Here is an 18,141-nt window from a genome sequence, read left to right as displayed (position 1 = left end):
GTGATGCATCGAGGATGGGTTTAGGCTGTGTGTTGATGCAGAATGAGAAAGTTATAGCTTATGCATCACGGCAGCTGAAGGAGTATGAGCAGCGGTATCCTACTCATGACTTGGAATTAGCAACAGTGGTATTCGCACTGAAGGTGTGGCGACATTACCTGTATGGGGAAAAGTGCGAGATATACACTGACCATAAGAGTTTGAAATACTTTTTCACTCAGAAGGATCTGAATATGAGGTAGAGGCGTTGGTTGGAGCTAGTTAAGGATTATGATTGTGATATCCTTTACCACCCTGGGAAAGCCAATGTGGTGGCAGATGCGTTGAGCCGGAGGGGCCCAGGACAGTTGTATAGTTCAACCCAGATCTCGAGGGAGTTAGCTGATGAGATGGCCAGGGCAAAGATAGAATTGGTAGTAGGCCAGTTAGCTAATATTACCCTACAGTCGACCCTGTTAGAGCGGATCAAGGAGGGACAACTGGTGGACGCGCAGTTGCAGGAGGTTAGACAACATGTCTTAGCGGGGACAGCTAAGGACTATTCTATTTCTGAGACTGGTTTGCTTCGATATCAGGGACAGATTTGTGTTCCGGCAGATGAGGGGATCAGACGAGAGATATTGGATGAGTCGCACACTACACCATACTCGCTTCATCCGGGTACCACAAAGATGTATTAGGATCTACGGACATTATATTGGTGGCCCAAGATGAAGAAGGATGTGGTAGAGTATGTGGCTAGATGTTTGACATGTCAGCAGGTAAAGGCTGAGCATCAGCGACCAGCGGGATTGCTTCAACCTTTGGGTATCCCAGAGTGGAAGTGGAAGGACATCACGATGGATTTCGTGGGAGGACTACCCAGGACAGTGGGGCTTTGTGACTCGGGTGGGTGAAAGTGGACAGATACACCAAGTCAGCTCATTTTCTGCCAGTGAAGTCGACGTATTCAGTGGAACAGTATGCAGAGTTTTATGTGAAGGAGATAGTTCGTCTCCATGGGGTACCAAAGTCTATTGTATCTGATCGAGACCCTATCTTTACCTCCAAGTTTTGGGGAGCTCTGTAGAGAGCCATGGGGACTCAGTTGAAGTTTAGCACAGCTTTTCATCCTCAGACTGACGGACAGTCTGAGAGGACGATTTAGGTGTTGGAGGACATGCTTAGGGCGTGTGTGATTGACTTCGAGGGATCTTGGAGTAAGTATCTTCCGTTGATCGAATTCTCATATAATAACAACTATCAGTCTACGATTGGAGTGGCTCCTTACGAGATGTTATATGGAAGGAAGTGCAGATCACCAATTCATTGGGATGAGATGGGTGAGAGAAGGTATTTGGGGCCAAACATGATTCAGAAGACCAATGAGGCTATTGAGAAGATATGAGCCAGAATGCTTGCTTCACAGAGTAGATAGAAAAGCTACGCTGATCCTAAGCGTAGGGACGTGGAGTTCCAGGTTGGGGACCACGTGTTTCTGCGAGTTTCACCACTGAGAGGGGTGAGGAGATTTGGGGTAAAGGGCAAGTTGAGCCCTCGGTTTGTTGGACCTTTCGAGATTTTAGAAAGGATTGGACATGTGGCATACAGGTTGGCTTTGCCACCATCATTGTCAGGAGTTCATGATGTATTCCATGTCTCCATGTTGCGGAAGTATGTTTCAGAGACGACACATGTGCTGAAGTATGAGGACTTAGAATTGCAGACAGACTTGTCCAATGAAGAGCGACCAGTTCAGATTTTGGATCGGAAGGACAAAGTCTTACATAATAAGACAATTCCGTTAGTTAAAGTATTGTGGAGAAATAACAAGATCGAGGTAGCGACCTGGGAGTCAGAGACAGCGATGCAGGATCAGTATCCCAAGCTATTTAGGTAAATTTCGAGGACAAAATTCTCAGTAGGAGGGGATAGTTGTAACGACCCAAAATCACTAATGTGGCTTAATGGCCTTGATTAATGTGTTAGGAGGGCATAACTGGTTTATGTGTGAATTTATTGATTTAATGCATGATTACATGACAAGCATGCTTGTATGATTATATGTATATAAATGTGGTTAAATGTTATACTTGTGAGAACCACATTATTATGTGGGTAAATCTGCAGCGAGCGACTTGAGGCAATCCTAGGGAGCTGGATAGCGGGAAAGTCACAACGGGGCCTAATGTTTGACTTTGGACAAGTCAAGGGGTATTTCAGATATCAGGTGGTTATTTAGATTACCGGGTTATGAAAATAAATAATTGGAGATATATTCGAGGTTAGGAAGTCTAGGTGGGAATATTGGGGAATTTTACTATTTTGCCCTTGGGGACGTTTCCGGTACCCCAAACTTTGGGATTAGCTTAATTGCCTAAGGATAGACTTAAGAAGTTGTAGAAAACAGTAGAACATAATAAACCGACCCTCTCTTCCTTTCTCTCTTTCTCTCCCAAAGAAGAACACAGAAACTTAGAGGTCTTGGCTGGAATTCTAAGAATTGAAGCTGGAGTTTAGAGGATTAGCTCAAGGATTATCAAAGGAACTTAATCAAGGTTGAGGTAAGCATTGAATTCCATTTTCTGTAGTTGAAATTCTGTGTTTTTTAGTATGTTCTAAGAGGTTTTTGGTTTTTGGATTTGAAGATTAAATTGAGGCTGGAACCTTGGAAGTTAGGCCAGAAAACTCTTGGAGGATTGGTTCTGTAGTTGAGGTAAGCTCTAATTTAATGGTTAAAGGTTGAGTTATAATGTTTCCATGGCTGGGTTTTGAGTTCTTGAGTTAGAAAGTTTCAGTGATTGAAGTGGGTTTTTGATGGGTTTCTAGTCTAGGTTTCAGCTGGGTTGTGTTGTTGGAATCTTGTGGGAAGTTTTTGGGTAATTGAGTTGTGGAATTGGGGTAGTTTTGGGTGAGTTTGCATGAGGTTTGAGAGTTAAAAATGGAAGTTTTTCTGGGTTCAAAGGGGGTCGGGCCGCGGCATAGTTCTTGTTGAGCCGCGGCCCTTCGAAGCTGATGTGTGCTGAGGAAGGAGGGCGGGCCGCGACCCTTACCTATTTTTGGGCATTGGGAGGCCTCTGGTTGGGGCCATGCTGCGGCGCTTAAGAGATTTTGGGATTTTGAGATTCTAGGCTTGGGAATTTAACCTAGGGTGCTCGGGATTGAACTTTTACCATGTTTGGTGAAGTTCAATGTTCCGGGGACTAGAACTTTGTCTAGAAGCTCATTTAAAATTGTTGATGGTATCCTTTATCTTGGTTGTGACTAGGTGCTAAGCTAGGGCTCGGGGATTGGATCGCGCTCAAGGAGCATCGCTCGTAACTAGTTCACTTGGAAGCCAAAGGTAAGAAAACTGCACCCGATTGTGTATTTGTAATGGGACTAAGGGTTCCCTAATATGTATGCTTTGAAAAGGATGGTATTATGCCACGTAAATAGTAAACCAACGGCCTAAGAGTGCCAAAGGTTACACTTGCGCACAGGGCGCGGCTCGGCCATTGGTAGCCGAGGACAGCTTATAATGCACTGAGCTCGGTTTAAGCGGGCCGGAGTCAGTGGGGTAAACAGATGGTACGACCTAAGTTGTCGGCCCTAGTTATTATGTGATTTGAATGTTATTAATGATTGGATGTATCTTTGATTCTGATTACATGCTATGTGAATAATGTGGGATGTTAAGTGGTTGGTCATGCTTGATGAATTATTCTCTTGATATGATTGTTGAGATGTGTATTATGTTTTCTTGCTGGGCCTTGGCTCACGGGTGCTACGTGGTGCAGGTAAAGGCAAGGGCAAACTTGATCAACCCTGACTTGGAGAGCTCTGTGAGCAAAATGTACATGACCAGCTGCTCAGCCGCCACGGTTGAGAGGATAACAAGAACAGAAAAGCTATAAATGTCTATTTTGCCTTAGAGTGGCTAATGGAAGTTTGTATTTCGGAAATTTTGTAAACTAGCATTTAAACACTGTTCCTTTTTGAGATCCCATATGTGTATCTATTTAAATATATGAAATGTGTCTTTTGAGACCAAAACCATTTTAACCCTAGCACATTTATGGAATAGTGACACGTTTTGACTAAATGACTTGATTAGCAAGTCATGCACCTTTATAAGTGCACAGTGTAGCGGTCCTGGCTATCCAGGGCGTTACATTACCATACCGAGGATTTGAAAAAAAAAACATACAATCTAAAAAAAAAAAAAATTGTTTATAATAAATAAAAATAATTTTAAACACAATTCGTATTACAAAAAAAAAATTACAAAACAACCAAAGAAAATTTTAATATAAAATTAGTAATATAAAAAAAAAAGTTAAAAAAATAATAATCAAATTACAAAACATACTCTTCCAAATTAATAAAACTTAATTAAGAGTAAAATTATAGTATAAACCAACTTTTATAAAAAAAAATATATAGGAAAATAAACTCATAAAAGTTAAAATTCTTAAAAAAAGTCATAGATTAATTTTATTTTTAAAAAAAAATCATATTTTACACACTATTAAAAATCACATATAAAATGTAATTTCCTCGTAAGAAAACCCCTATCCAATTTAGATTGAGAATCATTATCATGTTGTTACAAGGCCCAATCTATATATTATTGAGATTTTTTCATAAATATGAGAAAAACAATACACATTTCAAAATATATAAAAAAAAAAGTGAAATAACTTCAATTAGTTTCTACTGATTTCATGTAACCCAATAATGGAACTAATTGATCTACAATTTCGATTTAAAGAACCGAGGCTTACAATCAATTTTCTAGTTTGAATCTTGAATATGAAATTATTTTTTCAAAATCTAGAAAACTTGTCACAGTAACCAGTTACTGTTTCTTTCCCGAGTACTAACTAATCAATTACTAGTCTGCAGCATTTAAAAAAAAAAAAAAAGCACACGCAAAAAAAAAAATTGAAAAATCCAACAAAAATTCAAGAAAGAGTAATTGCATATCTTGCTGATCCTTTCGTATGCTCCTTCCATATCTTTACAGCACAGCAACTCAAAGAACAAAACTTCACAAGATTTGGCTTTGAATCATTTTTTTTATTATTGATTTTGTGATACTAAAGAACAAAATTAATTGATTTCCAATTCCAGTAACAATCAATTTCTAAGTTGAATTTAAATAGAAGAAATTACATTTTATATGAGATTTTTAATAAAGTGGGCAAAAATATGACTTTTTTAAAAATAAAAAAAAAGTTAATCTATGACTTTTTTTTAAAGAGTTTTCACTTTTATAGATTTATTTTTCCATATTTTTGTATAAAAGTTGATTTATGTCATGATTTTACTCTTAATCAAGTTTTATTAATTTAGAAGGGTATGTTTGTAATTGATTATTATTATTTTAGCTTATTTGTTTTTTCATATTATTTTTATATTAAATTTTTCTTTGGTTGTTTTGCAAATTTTATTTTTGTAATATAAGTTGTTTTTAAAATTATTTTTTATTTATTATAAACATTTTTTTCCTTTGTTTTTTAGATTGTACGTTTTTTTTTCAAATCATGGGTAAGATGACTAGTTACTTAATTTATATTTGACAGTTATGTAAAAAAAAATCCTAGAGTTAGGTTAAATAACATGTACCAGGAGGGGTAACCAGTTATCCTGAGAGGAGTAATTCTCTACCGTAAGAGGGGTAACCAATTACCATAAGAAGGGTGACGAGTTACTCGTATTAAATAAGAAAAGAAACATCAAATTTGAAGGAAAAAGAGGAAGAACACTTCATTAAAAAATGAAGAATAAGTAACTAAGATTTTGGTAATATAGGTAACCAGTTACCATAAATAACACATATATACACACACATCAGAACGTGAAAGTAACCAGTTACCCCCAGAAATATACACACAAAGAACGTGAAGGTAACCAGTTACCCATTCACATTTTCATATTTTTATTAGTTTTCTTTCCAAATTTTGGTATTCTTATAAGTGTTACAGTAAAAAGAAAATGCTAAAAAAATTGATTTGAATGATTTTACATACATTGGAAAAAAACTATAAAAATTACAATAATAAAAGATAATAAATAAAAAATAATAAAATAGTTATGTAATGTTAAAATATATGTGTGAAAAAAAAATGGAATGAGAAACAAATAAGTACAAAAATGAAAAAAAAAAACAAAAGAAATGATGAAGGAAAAAAAACAGATGAATAAATAAAAATGAAAAGAAGAAGAAGAAAAATAATAGAAAAATGAAAAGAAAAAAATATTAATGAAAAAATTGGTAGAAAAAAATGAAAAAAAAAAAGAAAAAAATGGAAGAAGAAAAAATAAAGAAAAAAAACTCATATGTGTGAAAAAAGAAAAAAATATGGAAGGAGAAAATAATAAATACAAAAATAAAGAGAAATAGGAGGAAAAAATTGAAAAAAAAAGGAAAGAAAACTGAATAAAAATGAAAAGAATAATAATAATAGAAAAATGGAAAGAAAAAAAAGATGAAGGAAAAAATTGGTAGAAAAAAAAAGAAAAAATAGAAGATAAAATAAGTAAGGAAAAAAAGAAATAAAAAATAATTGAAAAAATAATCAAAAAATAAAGAAAAAAATTAAAAAATATAAATAAAATTACCTTCAAAATCAAAGAAAACATAACTATGATAAAAAAAATGTGGTATTTCCATATTTTAGTTAGTTACTAATTGTGCTTCTCATACTTTAATTTTTTCTTTAATAAATTTTCTCATACAAATTAAAAAAAATATAATTATCATATTTTTGTACATTGATGATACAAAATCCATATTTAAAAAAAAATCCCAATTAAATATGAAATTATTTGAAATATAGAAATCACATCATAGCAAGCAAAAACTAATTTTCTTAGTTTCATATAGTGATAGTTACTAGCTTGAAAAAAAAAGTGCTAGTTACTAATTAACCAGTAGCATAAAAGTAACTTGTTACTAATGTTTTTGAGTAATAAAAAGTAGATGGTTACTAATTTTTTTTAGTAATAAGATGGTAACATGTTACCAATTTTGTGATGACATGTCAACTAGCAACCTGTAATCACATAGAAATTAAAATATTATGTAACTAGTTACTACTAGAAACACAAAAAATTAATAAATAAACATCAAAGTATGATTAAGCTATAAAATGATCATAACTAGCTGAAAATACAAAATTAGAAAGACCTATCGAAAATAACAGTTGAAAATGGAGAAACAACATCAAAATAGCAGAAGAAGAGAAGAATAACAAAATATAGAAGAATAATAATAAGAAAAATAAATAACATTCTAGAAAAATAAATTAAAATATATAAAAAAATTATAAATAAAAGGTTATTAAATATTAAAATTCCTTCTCTCTCTTTTTTTTGTTTTTGGTGTTGAATTCCAAACTAAGTAATCAGTTTGTATATTTTTCCTTGAGGATTAATATTGCATGATGCATGTCAATTTCAAGCTCAAAGATAAATGGATGAGCTAAAGAAAGGATAGATCAGTGTTGAGACTCTGGTCCGTTAGTGTGTTTTTGTCTGCGAGAGTGAAGAGGTTGTTAGTTCACCTATGTTAAGCTCTGGTCTGTTAGTGTGTTTTTGTCTGCGAGAGTGAAGAGGTTGTTAGTTCGCCTATGTTAAGCTCGAGTACGTTATTATCCAAGTTCAAAGGGCATATTGTAATCCCTTAAGAATCCGAGATTACGTCTGTATTTAGAAATAAATTGTTTGATCATATAAGTTGTCAAATATTTGATAATAAATGTAAAAAAGGGAAGTTACCCAATGAATCTTTTTAGGAAACCCTAAACATTGGCCAACCTATAATTATAAAGGCTTGATGCCCATTTAGAGGACGAATGCTTGATGTACCAAAACTTTGGAAAAATAATATCATATTATTTTCTTTAAGAAAACTAAAAAATAATATTAACTTGTGGATTAGGTGGAATTTTAACCAGTGGACCACGTAAAATTCATGTATTTGTGATTATCATTTGCATACAGTTTTATCGAGCCTAATACTCTTTACATTTGGAGTTGATGAAAAACCGAGTCAACAAGGTATCATGAGTTGTTGTGAAGATTTATGAGTTTTGAAACCTTGTTATTGTTATTGTTTATGATTTATGAGTTTAAGTACTAGTTTATTAAATCAATTTTAACATGGGCGTTTTATTTTAATATTTGATTGATTCATTGATTTAAAAATTGATGTTCAAGTCTTAAAAGATAAGTTTTATTCTACTACCCTATTCTATAGGGTTTCTAGAGGCTATTGCTTACGGCTGTTGGGGAGTTTGAACTTTGGGATGCTAAGGGTTAGTTTGGTATAGCTTTTAGAAGAAGAAAAAAATAATGCAATAAAGTTGTTTGATAGATAGATAGACTGAAAACACATTATAAAAGAATTTATACATAAGTTAAATTTAGAATCTAAAGTTGGTACAACTTAACTTCAAATTTTATATTTATTAAATATTTAAAAATATTTTTAATTTAGTAATTTTATTTCAACAAATCACTTTAATTATAGGGTTTAACAAACACTATAATATTATTTATTGCATATTATAGTTCTTTTAAATTATATTTTACTAAATACTCAACAATTTCATGATCTAGCTGTTTCTTTTTATAGCATAACTAAAGTTGATTGTTGAATAAGTTATAGTTCTACCAAACTAGACTTAGCACATCAAGTAAGAATGTAATTTCATGACCCAGATAACCTAGCAAAATGAGCATTGACTCAAAACTACCATGGTAAGCTGGGGCAAGAGGATGTTCCCATGGAAGTTGTTGAGTATGATTACAACATTTTGCCAAGTGTCATTATGTGATTAGCTAACTGGTTTGACAGTTATGTTAGTTACATTCTATAAGCTATACATGTAGGCTCTTTAGTTCATTATAAAAGTAAGTAATTTTTTTGTAATTCACTTTAGAGTGCTTGAGAGAAACATAGCGAGCTAGAAGGTGGTCTTGGGATCAAGATTATAGCTTGTATTGTATGTAACTTGAAGTTTAAAGGAATAAAGAGAAATGTGTTGCTCCCCGAGGATGTAAGCCATTGCACTTGGATTGAATCTCGTAAAAATCTTGGTGTTATTCTAGCTATTATTCTCTGTTGTGTTTACATTGTATTGAACTAACTTGCAATTGGTGTTTCTTGGATTGTACGAGTTTTACTCTTGTGAACCGTGAAGTATCGTTCTTCCACTACAAACTGGTTCCAGAGCCAAGTTCTTGATGCATCAATGGCATCCACAAAGTACGATGTTGAGAAGTTTACTGGACAAAATAATTTTGGGCTGTGGAGGATCAAGATGAGGGCGCTGCTTGTTCATCAAGGTTTGTCAGAGGCACTTTTGGGAGAGAAAGGTTTGCTTGAAACCTTGACTGCTAAAGAGAAGGCAGACATGAAGAACAAGGCTCATAGTGCAATAATCTTGAATCTTGGTGATAAGGTTCTGAGGAAAATCTCGAAGGAGACAACTGCAGTTGGGGTATGGCTAAAGCTTGAAACATGAAAAAGTCCCTAGTTAATAGATTGTATCTAAAGTAGACCCTATACTCGTTCAAGATGTATGACGAGAAATCAATTGATGAACAACTTGATGAGTTTAGTAAGTTGATTCTTGATCTTGAGAATATAGGGATGTCAATCGAAGATGAGGACCAAGCACTGCTCTTACTGAGTTTTCTTCCAAAGTCCTATGAGAACTTCAAAGAAACTTTATGGTATAGAAGAAATTATGTAACTCTATATGAAGTACAATTTGCGTTGAATTCAAGAGAATTGAACCAAAGGAAGGATGCCAATATTCAGAGTAATGGTGAAGGTCTCACTGTGTTGCGATTTTTAAGCTATGCGAGTGTACGTAATCGCAAAAGTAATAAAATTTGGTAAATCTGATTATCATCCCACAAATACTGAATTATCAATTACCGAACAATAAATCTTTAATTTTTATTTGGCTAATGAAATTTTTGGTTTGTAAAATCTAAAAGTAAAAGCATAAACGAATGTAAAATGCAAGAGTAAAAAAATAAAAAGAGCACAAGAATTAAATCAAGAATAAACACAATTAGGGATTTCAATCTCATCAACTTTCCACTCTACCATTTACTAATGCAAGATTAACAATTCTTCTCCATATTGAGATAACAAGTTGTCAAAGACATTTTATAATCAAGTTACGAATTATAAAATTCAACCTAAGTGAGAATTTTCTATATTTTTATGATAAATTCAACATTTAGGAAGCATTAACATCAACAACTTAAAATCTACACAAACAATCGTGATAATCTCGTTCAAGATTAAGTTTATGTCACTTCAATTATAGCATGTCCAAACCTCATTTTTCAAATTTTGATTTAAACTCATAAAGATTATGAAAAATGATGGCCAATCAATTCTCATATAATAAGCATAAATTGAAAAGATCTTAATAAAAGAAGAAGAAAATCAAACTTTGCATTAGGTCATAGTAGAGGTTCAAGTGATTCAATTGAAAATCCTAATACAAAAATTATTTCATAATCATAACTATAGAATCCATATACCAAAATTTAACATAAAATAGAGATTAAGAAGAAAAAAGAACTCTAGATCCAATCCAATATTCGACGACGTAGCCTTTTGTATATTTCCTTGCCTCCTTCTATCTATCTCCCTTCTGTTCTCACTCAAAACGTTTTAAAACTCAGCTCACCCTAATTTTCCCTTCGAAAAGACACAAATGCCCTTTAGCTTAGCACGTGTACGAACATAGGCGCTGCAGCCTGTCCATCAGGTGTCGCGACTCTTACGCGATGAGCCCAAAACTGAGGAGTCTCTGGCTTCAATAGCACCGCGACTCAACATTCAAGAGTCGCAGTTCAAAATGATCTAGCATCGCGACGCACCCTTGAAGCACCGCTGTAACACCCAATATTTTCATAATACACTTTTTTATATAAATTACAGTTTTCTATACATAAAATGTACATGTTTACAAATTTAAGAAACAGTAATGGAAAATAGTGTTTAAACCATGATTTTATGTTATTAACGAGATTAAAAAAAGAGAGACAGACTTGAGTAGTCAAGTATTGGACCCAAATGCTATATAATTTTAATTGAAGATTTTTATAAAATTAAGAAAGTTTTTCCAGAGGGCTTATTTGAAAAGAATTTTAATATTTTGGGTTCAAATGTGATTTAAAAAAAAGGCTTCAGCCTTAATTTTGCCGTAGCCTCTCTCTCTCTCCTGAAAAAATTTCTTTTCTTTCCCTCTCCTTCTCTTCCTCTTTCTTTCTCTCTTTTTCCTCTCTAGTGTGCTACTGTTGCTGACGACGAACAACCACTTTCCGACCACTACATATAGACACGCGCCTGGCCAAAATGTTAAAAATCCTCTGAAATATCGATCGCGTGGGAATATAGAACTCACTCGCCGGTTGAGCACCTCAACCGGTCGATTTATGTTCGGCCACCGCGCGACTTCAAAGTTGCGATTCGCCCATCTCGAGCATCTGTTAGCTGATCTGTCACCACCATCGTGTTCATCGTGTTATGGGCTTCAAAACCCAATAAATTATTCCCACTTCTACCATAATTGGGTGGCGGGCCCACCACGAGCCACCGTGATCCACTGTTGACCGCCGGACAAAACTTAATTTTTAAGGTTCCGTAGTTCGTTTTGAGCTTCAAAAATCATCATTTAGCTTGTTTTGAAATCCCGATCATTGTGGTATAGCTTCTGTTGACCCTGATTTTGGGCAACTGACACGGAGTCAAAATACGCTTGATGTGGATGAATGCGTTGAAAAGAACGTAATAGCGAAAATAATAAGAACACGATATTTTATAGTGGTTCGGCCCTAGAATTTGGTAATAACCCACGTCCACTTAGATTGTTATTGATGTGAGAGTCAAAGGAGTGATCAAAGAACTAGGGTTCAATGAGTTTCACTAACCTCTGAAGAACAATACAATATGATTGATATGATTACTCTAAACTCTAGCAATTTAGAAGTCAGGAAAAGAGAAAAAAGATCCGATCCCCCTTTTTGAGCCCTCTTCTTCTATTTATAAGCTCATGGGAGATTTACATTGATTTGTTACAGATATTATTTCCTAAATAATCGGATACTCAGGAAATCATGGGAGAGAATTTCGGATTCCATCATAACTGCCTAAGATTTCCTCTGCGTGTTACGTGCCTACGACCAGACTGGTCGTAGGAAGAGACCGATCGCATAACTCCGAACATCTTCCTGGTCGATAATCGAACAGGTGTCAGCCACGTGCAATTACTTCCTGCCATGTCATTCACTTTTGATTTTTGAGATAACATTTGCCCCCCAAGTTTGTTTAGTGCGACCAGTAATAAAGAAACTTAAGGGAACAACTGTTCGACTTCCCACGTTTGTCAGAATCCCCGTGCATTTTCGAAAACTGTGACATAATTATGTCTAATCAAGTCTTTTCGGTTTCCAAAAAGGCAATCTAATGGCTTGTCCACTTCCCCACGTTTCGAAAGTGAGAAGTGATGATTACCGCCTTTTGGCTACCCCTTTGATCTCTATAAGTAGCCTTTCTTCTTTTTCAAGAAACCTTTACCCGTCATTTTTGCCAAAATTTTCAAGAACTTGCACCAATGTTTAGAGCTTCAAAGACTAGTCCGACATCGTGCCGCAGGTCTTCCGCCTCAAGTTTTCATTTTTCTCTGAATCTCCTCCTTCTTTCAGGTAAGGACTCCATCCTTTAAGCTTTGTACTACGCCATGCATGCTATTTTTGTGCTCTGATATGTCTGCGTTCTTGAATAGGGTTTTTAGGGTTTTTGGTATAAATCGCCTAATATTCTGTAGAAGTGCATCTTTATACCTTGTATGGGTTGGATTAGTACTTTGATAGATAGAGTTTCTGATTTGGGATGTTAGGTTGTCGAAAGGTTCAACCTTTAAGCTAGACGAAAAACTGAAATTTTTTCCGCCCTCCAAGAGTTGAAAAAAAAGTTCTTTTCAGAAAACGTTCTTCTTTCCCTTCTCTTTTTATTTTTATTTTTCCGCGTTGAAGTTAGCGTAGGATTAGGATGCTGCTGGTTATTTAGGCACGAGCAACGTTATCCCAGCTTCCCCACACTACTTCGCAGATTGTGTCTTATCTCCTCCATTGTCTGTTTGTAGTTCATATGCAAGACCCTTGGGGAGGAGAAAGACCTATCGAAGACGAACTCTTAGCCCAACTGCTCGAAGGCGAAGAGAATCCATCCTCGTTGATTCCAGAAATTCCATTCTCACGTCCTAACCCAAATCCTCCATCAGCTCCTTCCCAGAAAATGGCCAGAACAAAAACCAAGGCCAGAAAAAGACGCAACCCTACTCCCAGTCAGCCTCCTGCTGATGCCCCCTCGACCAGTGGTCGAGGAGAATTCCTTCCTGAGACTGAAGTTCAAGCACGTGCCCGTCCTCGTCATGCCGACCAACTGGATGTTGAGTGGCACGTGGTATCTCCAAGCACGGTGACCATTCGCATGGTCTCCAATTATTTAACTAAGTACAATCTGACGGGGGTGACCCTAGTCAGACCTTCCATCGACCAGCGAGCCAACCTGCCAGGGGGGGCCTATAGCGCCTGGCCGAGATACCATATTGAGGCGAGTGCCACCTTGCCTCTGCATTCATTTTTCCAAGGGGTGGCTAATTACTTCGGGGTGGCCTCTTTTCAGATTACCCCGAACGGATATAGGATGCTGACCGCGCTCTATATCCTTTACAAACTCAAGAAATGGCTAGCCCCCTTTCCTCATGAGGTCAATTATCTATTTGACCTTAAGTCCAACCCCAACCAAGACGGTACGGGGTTCTTCCATTTCTGCCATCAGGAGTCCGGACGCACGTTTCTGTCCGAGACCACCCATATCTCCAATGTGGGAAAGTATCATCTGGAATACTTTCTTACACCTGACATCGCTGTGGACAACCTGGCATTCGCACGAGGAGGTAAGGGGAATAACGAGCCTTAAACCAGTAGTTCTTGCCCTTTAAATTTTCTCTTGTCATAATACTCTACTGTTCTACTGTACTCCAGGTCCATGGTTGCGCCCAACCCCTACTCCAGGAATGGAGTCGAGGGCAACACTCTTAGCCAGTATGTCCAATGCTGCTAAGAGTGTGAAAAACTTGGTCACTGAGGCTAACCTTAGGCTGACTGACCTTAAGGGCTTTCTTCCTGCGACCAGTGACCCTGCGGCGGGTGGTGTCCATGCTGGCGTGGGACGCGAGCAGGGTCCCGAGCAGCAACCTCAGTCACCTCCTCCTAGGAGGAGGCCAACTGGGGTTACAATCAAGGAACCTGCTGCTCCCCACCGAGCAGCAGAACCGTCAGTCCCCAAGGGCAAGGGAAAACAAAAGGCTGCAGAGCCTGCTGAACAGTCTGACGACTCGTCGGATGTATACGGTACACCATTCTCGTTTTTAAATAACTTGCCAATTCCCACCCACCTATTTGATGGGGACGGCAATTTTAGGAACGCTCCTTCTTTAAATTCTGATTTCTTCCAGGAACTAGGTAGTTCAGTAAATAATGTTCCGACCAGTAGGTGTAGCTCGGGTACCTTACTTTTGCATCTCTTATATTCTAACCTTTGTTTCTCTGCGACCCTTTAATCTCATCGTTTGAAATGTCATTCTTTGTGCAGGCATGGACCCCGGGGACTTCTTTGCACACTGCCAAGCTGCTGCCGAAGCTTCTGTCCTGAAGAAGGACAACAAAAGAGCTCGTGGGGAAAGTAGCAAGACCCCTTCGAAGAAAGCCCGAACAGAAGATGCTCCCACCGACGCCCCCTCCAAAGAGAACTTAACACATCCGCCTGCCCCCAAGCAGCAAACTCCCACGCCTGCCGATCCTCAGTCTTTCTCAAAGGCCGTAGACAAAGAGACCACGGACCACTTGTCCGAAGGCTCCCTGCCCAGCCACATAGTTGGCATGGCCAGGGAGAGATTATATCGGCTCTCCAAGCATAAGCGCTCCCAGGTCGCCATCACTGACACTGCCGCGATGGACATAAACGAAATCATTAACAGAGGGCTGAACGAGATAGCCAGTGTCAGTCGTCTTTCGCTGCTTTGTCATTTATGCTAAATTTCCTTTCATAACTCATTTTTTCTTCAGGGGTTTTTGTCCTTGACTGCTAGCTGGCGCCGAGCTGGGGCGATGGTTTCTCGAGAGAGGAACTTTGACTCCAGGCTTGCCTAGGCTACGCAAGCGCTCGAGGATGAGAAGACCAAACTGCTCGAGGAGAACAAGGAGCTGGTTAAACTGAACGAGCAGCTATGCGAGGATCAATCCAATCTTACCCGAGAGCTTCAAGAGAGTGAAGCGGCCCGGAACAAAGCCATCGACGAGCGGCACAAATGGAAGGAGAACTGCAAAATCAACACCCAAGAGTGCAAGCAGCTCACACTCGACCTGACCGCCAGCATGGATGAGGTAAAGAAGCTTGAGGAACGGGTGCGGGAGTTCGAGGAGGACAGAGTTAAAACTCTGAAGAAGTATAAGGAAGCCACCTTCCTCTGCTTCTACGACTTCTGGAAGCACAATCGGGAGGCAGACATTAGCTATCTCTCCGAGCAGTTGCAAGAGACGCTGATGACGCAGTGTGTTGCTCGGCTGGAAGTAGAAGAGAAAGCCAAGGCCCAAACTCCTGCTGCTGCTGCTGTGGCTAAACCTCTGGCTGATCAAAATGCTCCTAATCCAGAAAACCCTCCTGCCCCCCAGCAAAATTAATATTTATTTTTTTTCTTTTTTTCGCTTTATGGCCCACGGGTCTTTTTGTAAAGACAATCTTTTTTAATTTTATTGCTGCGAGGGCAGCTCTTTTGCTTATGCTTGAACAATTACATCCGAGCAATACTGCTCATGGTGTAAAGGTTTTTATTCATTTTAATTCTATCTTTACATCCGAGCACTGATGCTCGTGGTGTAAACATTTGCCTTTGATATTATAATCTTTTATTATAATACCTGTTCGCATGACCGAACTTAGCATAGTACTTTGGTTTGATTTAACAAAATCATAAATTTTGAAAAATACTCTAAGTACCGTAGCATGCTTTCACTTATTTTGTTCATGTGTTTACATACCTTGTGGTATGCTTTGCTATCGATGACCTTATATGCCCCCAAGTGATCGAGGAGCTTTAGGTCCTTGGTCACTTGCCTGGACCACGACCTATGTGAACATTACTGCTCGATGCAAAATTAACACTTTTAATACAGCAAAACAACACATGTAATGAACAAATACTTGTAAAATTAAATTTACAAAAGTTGGCAAGAATGACTGGCTGCGCACAGTCCCTTATAATCTCGTATTAAAAATGGACTAAACATGTCTTTACGAGTGATCTTAAAAAAAAAAGATCTTACATTTATAAGCAATTAGCCATACAACGTGGCTAACCCTTTCTGCAAAACTTGTAAAAAGTAGAATTTAATACAAGCCAGTCCTTTAAAAAGGACTGTTTACTGATAATACTTGCGCATGTGTTCTCCATTCCAATAACGTGGAACGAGAACTCCGTTTAGGCGTGCAAGTTTGTAGGTGCCCGGATGAAGGACTTCTTCAATCTGGTAAGGTCCTTCCCAATTAGGTCCGAGTACTCCAGCAGTGGGGTCGCGGGTATTCAAGAAAACTCGTCGTAGCACCAAGTCACCGACGTTGAATTTTCTTTCTTTTACTTTTGAGTTAAAGTACCGGGCGACCTTTTGCTGGTACGCAGCAACTCGGAGTTGGGCTTTTTCTCGTATCTCATCAATTGAGTCTAGGGACTCCATAATCAGTTGGCTGTCCTAGTCGTATGTTAAGCGTCGATGTGAGAGGGGATCTAACTCGATAGGTAACATAGCCTCATATCCGTAGGCTAAGGAAAATGGGGTATGACCTGTCGCTGTTCGGTGAGACGTTCTATACGACCAGAGGACTTCAGGCAGCTGCTCTGGCCATGCTCCTTTAGCGTCTTCGAGCCTCTTTTTCAGGGTGTCCTTAAGAGTTTTATTCATGACCTTGACCTGCCCGTTTGCTTGGGGATGCGCAACTGAAGAAAAGCTTTTAATAACTCCGTGCCTTTCGCAGAAGTCGGTGAATAAGTCGCTGTCAAATTGGGTTCCGTTGTCTGAAACTATCTTTCGGGGCAAACCATACCGGCAAACAATGTTCTTGATGACAAAATCAAGAACTTTCTTGGTCGTTATGGTAGCGAGTGGTTCAGCCTCGGCCCATTTGGTGAAGTAATCAACTGCCATGACTGCGTACTTTACTCCGCCTTTTCCCGTTGGCAGGGATCCAATCAAATCTATCCCCTATACCGCAAAAGGCCACGGACTCTGCATCTGTTTCAACTCGTTTGGAGCTGCTCGTGGAATTTTGGAGAACCTTTGACATTTATCACATCTTCGTACAAATCCCATCGAATCCTCGTTAATAGTTGGCCAGAAGTATCCTTGCCTTAGAATCTGTTTTGCCAAACTCTGCCCCCTAGCGTGATCCCCGCAGAAGCCTTCATGTACCTCTCTCATCAGCTCCTTAGCTTTTTCTGGTGTAACACACCTGAGTAGTGGCATGGAATATCCTCTTCGGTACATAACACCATCGACCAGTATGTACCTAGCGGCCTGCCTTTGCAGAGTTCTGGCTTTGTTTCTATCTGTTGGTAATACACCTTTTGTCAGATACTCCAAGTAAGTCGCCATCCATGTATCCTCCATTCGAATTTCCATACTGGCATCTATTGCTTGTATGCTTGGCTCACTCAATCTTTCTACTGGCACAATGTTCAAAGTGTCAGCATCTTTCGCGCTCACGAGTTTAGCTAAGGCATCTGCATTTGAATTCTGATCCCGCGGTATTTGTTGGAGGGTATACTTCGGGAATTGGGCTAGTAGGTCTTTTGTTTTATTCAAGTAGGCCACCATTTTTAGGCCTTGCGCTTGATATTCCCCTAGAACTTGGTTCACTACCAGCTGTGAATCGCTGTAAATATCAAGCGTCTTTATGCTCATGTCTTTGGCCATTCTCAGTCCAGCGAGGAGGGCTTTGTATTCAGCTTCATTATTTGACGCAGTGAAATCGATGCTCTTCCGGTGTTATCAATATCACTCCCGCTCCTGCGTGGGATTCGTTGG

The sequence above is a fragment of the Humulus lupulus genome, chromosome 5, assembly GCF_963169125.1.
Source record: "Humulus lupulus chromosome 5, drHumLupu1.1, whole genome shotgun sequence".
NCBI lineage: Eukaryota > Viridiplantae > Streptophyta > Magnoliopsida > Rosales > Cannabaceae > Humulus > Humulus lupulus.
Note: the sequence above shows the minus strand (reverse complement) of the source record.